This window comes from Microtus oregoni, unplaced genomic scaffold, assembly GCF_018167655.1.
Source record: "Microtus oregoni isolate MIOR12 unplaced genomic scaffold, Mior012 000010F_ref0000083, whole genome shotgun sequence".
In the NCBI taxonomy this organism is placed as follows: Eukaryota; Metazoa; Chordata; class Mammalia; order Rodentia; family Cricetidae; genus Microtus; species Microtus oregoni.
The window spans coordinates 4,194,901-4,202,367 of NW_024543069.1; positions in this window are offsets into that span (position 1 = coordinate 4,194,901).

The window sequence follows — 7,467 nt, forward strand, 5'->3', positions numbered from 1 at the left end:
TCTAGAGGACTGCTTTTGCATCATGGCTGGGAAAGAAAGTGCTGGGATGGATGTCACTTCTGTCAGAGGCTGGGGAGAAAACCAGGGGTGAATGAAGGTATTTGGCAACTGGAATTAGCTAACCATTTTTGTTGTTGTTGTTGCTTTTCTGATGCTAAATTCAAATGCAACGACTAAAGCAATTTGAGGGGAAATGGGTTCATTTTCACCCGCAGAGGTGGGAAGGTCAAGGTATCAGGTGATTGCTCAAAACAAGCTGTCACATTGTGCTGTCGGCATTGAGAGAACATGCTGGCATTCAGCTCACCTTCTCCACTACTGTCCAATCCAGCATGCCCTACCTAGGGAATTGGTACCGCTCACACTGGGAAAGTCTTCTCACCTCAGTTAATAAAGTCAATATAATATCCTATAGAGATACCCAGGGACCAGCGTCTTAGGTGATAATAAGGTCTGCCAACTTGATAATGAACATTAACCATCATTTTGTCTTATTGGGAATCTCAGAGATATTGTAATGTTTTATTTTAGGAGTAGGAGAAAAGAAAATTTCATGTAATCAGAATTACTTTTAAAGCAGATTCATACTATTACGCACCTTAGGACCTGAAGTAAAATAAATACTTTGAAAATATTTATATACTGCATCTTTTAAAAATTTTATTTACTTTTGATTTGAGTTACTGAAAGCTGTGTCAAAGTTGTTTACCAGCTCTGCTTCACGAGCACGTGTTGCCTTGGCCTTGAGGATCAGAGGATAAGGTTTTCACCTGTTAGCCCACCTGACTGTTTGGGTATATAAGCCTCCATGGTGCTATCGAATAAAGGGCTTCTTACCAGTGACTAGAGGTTTGTGTATCTGTCTCTCTCTGTCTCTGTGTGTCCCTATATGTTTCAATCTCTAGCCCCTTGCCCAAAGCTCGGGAACTGTATGGTAGCGCATAGAGCACAGACGGGCGTTGTGAGCAGCACCTGGTATTTCTGTAACTGAGACAAAGAAAACAAATACAGGAAAAATCTATTCATGTGATTGTGATCGCTTATACTGAGAAAAGAGTAGAAGTCACAATGTGTCCTGGTGGAAAACCTTTCACCACTAGAAAGAATACATCAAAAGACTCAGCTAGCTAAGCTGCTGTGTGACCCTGGAGATGTGGATGAGCAAAGCTCAGAAACACCAATATTGAGGCATGTACAACCTGTGGGTGGGGCTCCTATGGCTCCAACAGAATATTAATAAGATATAAATTTGAATATATTAGATGATCAATTTTATTGCATGGATTTTTCTTTGGAATTAAAATGCTGTCATTGGAAGTGAGCATGCTCCGTCTGACATTCACGCAGGTCTGTGTCTTGTGCCTCTTGGCATCTGAGCTCTGCTGCAGCTGTCATCTTCACACAGGTGCCTCTTCTCGTAGACTTTGTTTTTCATGATGCTGCCTCCAAGCCCCGTTTCAGTTTCCTGCAGCCACAACTTAGTTTATCACCTTATTTCTCAATTGTTTTAGTATTTCCTTGTTATTTCTCTCTCTCTGCTACTCCTAGCCTCATGAAAGAATTTGTCTCTACATATCACTTCAATCCTGCATTTTCCAACCCTGCTTGTGACACAATCGTCACATTTGACTGGAGGAAATCCTGTAGGACAAGCCGAAGTAGCCTTGGCGCCAATGCAAAGGAGCGGCCACTAGCATCTGTAGTTGCTGTACTGTTGTGTTTGTAGTGTTGAGACTGAACCTCTGACATGTGAGGTGAGCAGATGAGTAATGTGCTGGATCTCCAGGCATTATTCTAATACACTGTTTTAAAGAATCTCCGCTATTAGCCTAGTGATGGCATTTTCTAAAACATGGTCTATACTTAAAATATCTAAAGTGAATTAAATAAAGCATGTAGATAATCATAATCATTTGATTTATGAATGTATGCGGGACAGGATCCCTGTGTGTCCTCATGATTTTTATCATATTAACTTAGGTACATTTCTTCCCATTTGACTGGTCACTGTGCCAGATGCTGAAGGAAGTATGGAGCACTGAGACTTATGTTTGCACATATGCATTGCTTCCTGCAGACACTACTGCAACCACCATCTGTGTCAGATTCATATCCATGCATTAAAAAATTGAAAATAAAAGTCAAACAAATAATGATAAAATGAATTCATGTACTGAACAAGACAATTTGAGGTATTTTTAGTTGTTCAAGTATATAAAATATTTATCCTTTACAAAGAGGAGAGTTGGTAGAGGTATAATCTAATCATTGGGATTTATGCTGAAGTGTGCATAGATGTCACATGAGGAAATGCTTGGCTTACGTACCAGCTCTATTAATGAACAGCTTGTGTAGCCTTGGCAAAGCTGGTTCTCAGAGGACTAAGCACAGGAGCAAGATGCTTGCCAAACTCAGGAGGCTGAAGCCGGGGGAGGTTGTTGGGTCTGGAATCCTTCAGGACAGTCTGGAGAGAAAACCCATCTCAAAATCAAGAACAAAACCTGGATGTCAGATAATTAAAAGTCTAATTTTAGTGAAAAATATAGTGATTCCAGCAGAGTTCCCGGCATAGAAAAAGCATTTCAAAAATAGTTTCCTTCTGTTTTTACAGTTAGTAAGTTTTCTGTAATCATTTTTACAGGTAACTTTACAAACATAAGGCATTGATAAATTAATCTTGAGAATTAAGTGATAGTTGGATTAAGAAATGTTCATGTACTGACCCGTTAGTACCCAGCTCATGGTAGTATTTTAGTGGTGAGCTCACAGGAAGGGGAGAAAGGTCACTGAGGCTGGACTTTGGAAGTTTCTTTTCCTTTTTCCTTATTCTGTGCTTGATCTGCTTTATGTGTACCAAGGCACGAACAATATCTTCCACTACACATATGCACACACAGACACACACACATACATGCAGACTACTTTGACCAGGGTGTTCTGCATGGGGCTCAGATTCAATGCAGCAAAGCCCTATAGGGTGAATGTGCTAAAAATCATGTGTTCAAATGAACTCTTTCTCTTGCTAAGTTGTTCTTTCGATTTCTTTGTCAAAGTGGCAATCAAGAAACTTAAACTCATCACTTAGTTCTCCAAACTTTGATGCAAATGTATCTTTATAACATTATCCAGTATCCCTATGGTTTTCTCTGGGAATCTGTAGAACCTCATGTTTCCCAAAGTCCTTTCCTCCAAATGCTATTGAATGCCTTCTTGAAGTCAAAATAAGTTTCTTCCAAATTCTTCAGATTTTTCTGCCAATCCAATGACATCCCACCTGAAGTGACTGAGTTCATGCAGGAGTAAGCTGGTTCCCCGGACTGTGTTTAGTGTTCTCACATTCCAGGTCCCTATTGTGGTGACTCTTTTCAGCATGAGGAAGTTCTTTCCTGTCCATTTCTATCAGCTCCCCTCACCCTTTCGGCTTTAAGAGAAAAGCATCATCTGTCCTGTGCTCAGGACATGGAGGCAGTGGTGCACTGTCAGGTTCTGGGACTTTAACCTAGGTGTGTCTGTTGAACTTGTCCATATTGGACATCATAGTTGAGTTGAGGAGGACGACTGACCAGGTCTCTCCCTCTTCTGTGGCAGCCTTTAGCCAACCAGCTGAACCTCTTTCCACCCAAATACTAAATTCCCCAGGCTTCCAGAGGACCTAGCTGGTTGTTTCCAGTCTCATCATTGAGCAGACAGATATCAGAAGTTTGTAACATTGCTGATGATAATTGTGCTTCTAAATGTTTTTCAAAAATTGTGCATTGTGAAATAAAATCTTTATTAAAGTTTTTAAATATAATTTTGTATTTTTTGATAATTTTAATATTTTCTCAACATACATAATACATTATTTTTTAAATTTTAACTGAAGGAAGGACTAATTTTAGCTCATTTTACTGCTTGATTGTTTTCTTATTTCAGCAATTCCCAGAGTATGGAGAAGGGAGCCTAGGATCCTGGTATATGCTAGGCAAGCAATCTATACATAAGCTACATCATCAGGCCATTTTTGAAAAAAACATTAATGGCCAATGTATCATGTTAATCCTGGAAGAATTTATCTTTAAAATGAATGTTGATTGAAACTTTACCACAAGTTGCACCAATAACCAAGAAAAGCAGGTTTCATAATAAATTTGGGTTTAAAATATTTGCAATTTATACCTCAAATTTCAGAGTAATTGTATTTATAATGTGTGTTTTAGTAAATACAAAAATATAATAATAAGCATTTCTGCACAAACACCATGTTCTACAGCCAGAATGAGAAAGACCCTGGGGTCCTGGTCACGTGGTAGCTACCACGCTGTTCTGGGGCCTTTGTTTTCTTATTCACAGGATTGGTAAAATAAGCTACAGCCATGCCCACTGTCCCAGCATGCCTTTTTTTTTTCCCTTTGGGAGGTAATAAAGAAAAACTTCTACAATTACTCAGAAGTAGCAACTTGACTTGAAATCGATAGTTTCTTTCCTGCCTTTTCTGCAGTCCACCATCATTGCTACTAAACATGCCTGTGCTTCAAGAGATGGTGGAGAGCTCCAACTTGTCTAAGTTAAAACCCAGTTATGGGATTCTTTCTCTTTCTAGAGTCCTATCTATGGAAACAAAAGAAAATACCAACAGAAAGGTACTTTCAATATAGTGATTTAACCTGTCGACTGTAGTGAAGGGTTGATGCTTCTTTGCTTGGAGCTTATTAAAGCTTTGTAGGAAGGAGTTATTTGGTTCTTAAAATGTGATAGACCTTATGATATAAATAGAGATGAGTTTGCCTTTCTTCAAAGCACAGCCCCAGTAGACTTGGGGAGTTATTTGGCTGGTGTTTCTGGGCATACATCGTGAAGGGATATGGAGGTGGGGGACACTAAGCAAACAAGGGGGGAGTAAATAACAATAAGTCATTCTAGGGCTGGAGAGATGACTCGGTGGTTAGGAGTATGTCTTAATTACAGTTTACAATTGCTGCGAAAAGATACCATGACCATGGCAACTCTTATAAAGAAAATATTTAATTGAGGGGGTTTGCTTGCTGTGCAGTGCTTCAGTTCACCATAACCAGAGGCATGACAGCATACAGTTCATCATAACCACAGAGGCATGGTGGCATACAGGCGGTCATGATGCTGGAGAAATACTGAGTGTCCTACATCTTTCAGGCAACAGGAAGTCAGAAGAATGACAACATCGAGTGAAGTTTCAGAAAAAAATGCTTCACAACCCACCCCCATAGTGACACACTTCCAACAGGAGAAGATTAAAGGTGTACCCTCCAGACTCAAGGTCTGGATTTAGAGGTGTGTGTCATCCGGCTTCCTCCAGCAAGGCATTTCCCCCATCAGGCCACAGCTCCTAATAGTGCCACTCCCTATGAGTTTCTAGGGGGCAAATACATTCGAGCTAACAGAGTATTTGACGTTTTTCAAAAGGATCTAGGTTTGGTTCCCAGTATAACATGGATGTTCAAAAGAGTCTGTTCCAGGAAATCTGATGCCGTCTTCTAGGCTTATTGGGTATGATGATGTGTGATGCAGGACATACATGAACACAGTCAGACATATAACAAAAGGAATAAACTCTTAGACATGGATATTGACATCCCTGTAGTCCCAGTTCTCTGGGGGCAGAAACAGTAGGGTCTCCAGTCTAAGACATCTTGGGTTCGGCTATTCCTCAGTCAGTAGTCAACCAATTAATCAATCATCAGACCATGTCAAGGATCTGAGCAGCTAAGAGCTCCTAAAAAATATTTGAATAGGAATTTCAACTTCACTCAGACTTAGCTTCTCAGAGTTAAGAACACTAGAGCATTTATGGCTGGCAACTTTCCTACTAGCTCAATACTTTCATGTCTGCTACAATATGTAATTGTTAAATTAAAAAAAAAGGTAAACAGTTGACTTGGGAGGTCGAGGCAATAAATGCAGACAATGAAGCATATAATAGAGCAGCCTGAGTGTTTGTAAAAGGAAGAGTGGTTTTGTGTCATTTCTATCAAATGTCCAGATCTAGCCCAACCCCATTTCCAGCAAATACTTTTCTGGTTCTGTTCTCACAGTATCGTGTCTGTTCTCCTGAAATCTCAAAAGATCTAGAGAGCAATGATTTGCTCTAAAGATTCTCTGAGTTCATGTGAGCTTTGATCAGGAAAACTAGAGACTGAAACAGCCTGTACAGGGCGTGCACCCGTCTGTACCAGATCCTCTGTGTATGTATTATGGATTCCAGTTTGGTGTTTTTATGGAATTCCTGAGTGTGGGAACAGGTGGGCCTCTGTTTTTCATGCTTTCTCTTGGCCTCTTTTCTTCTGTTTATTTTGTCGAATTCCAACACATTAGTTTTTCTTACTATATTATATTTTATTGTTATCCATTAGAAAACTGTTTTCTGATGAAAGACAGAAAGGAGTGAATTCAGATGACAGGGGAAGGTTAGGAGGTAACTTGAGGGAGTAGAGGGATGGGAAACTATAATCAAGATAGATTATATGAGGGAAAATGTCTATTTTCAACAAAAAGAAAAAATTCTCTATGCTTCACATTCTTGACATTCTGTTACTGCACACCAGGGTGGGAGAATTTTTTGTCTCCAAGATTCCCAACAGATGGTTTCTGGGATCCTTCATGCTGATAATTCATTAAAATTTGAATCTTCGAAGTATGAACCTCAGTTTTCCCTCTAGCAAATTTACTCAGTAATCCATGCACATATAGTTACATGCAGTTGGAATTTGAGTTTGGAAGATTAACCAGAGATCATTGCTTTCATCTACATAGTCCTTGGATCTATCACAATACCTAAATTTTATCACTAGGTCTTCTACTTTGAGTTAGAGTATGTTTTCTCAAGAGCTGTGTAAACTTTCCAATATAGGAGCTGAGATATAGCTCAGGACAGAGAGCTTGCCCCAGCATGCATGGGGCACTTGGTTCCATCCCTAGCACTGAAAAGTGAATGAAGGGAGTAGATGGGAAGGGAGGCATTGAGGAAGGAGGGAGGGAGAGACAGAGAGATTTTAAGATTTATATGGTAATATACAGTGTTCTGGCTGCACATATATCTGCAGGCCAGAAGAGGGCATCATATCTCTTATAGATGGTTATGAGCCACCATGTGGTTGCTGGGAATTGAACTCAGGACCTCTGGAAGAGCAGCCAGTGCTCTTAACCTCTGAGCCATCTCTCTAGCGTGGACTGGGTGTGGCTCTCAGCAGAACCAGCCCCGTTCAGTGACTTCTTTCTCCAGGAACATTTCAGTTCTTGTTCCTCCGAGAAAGTGTAAGAAATTCCTACTTGGAGAGAGAGTAAACTTGTTTATAATCTCGTTGTCTTTAGGGATCCCTACCCTAATAGAAAAGCTTTATTGGAATTAAGTAGTTAAGTACAAATGTCTGTGAACTTGTCCTCTATTGATTTATTTGATGTCTTGTGTGTTGAATATAAAAGCACAACTTGGCGAGTCAGAGGGTTTGATTT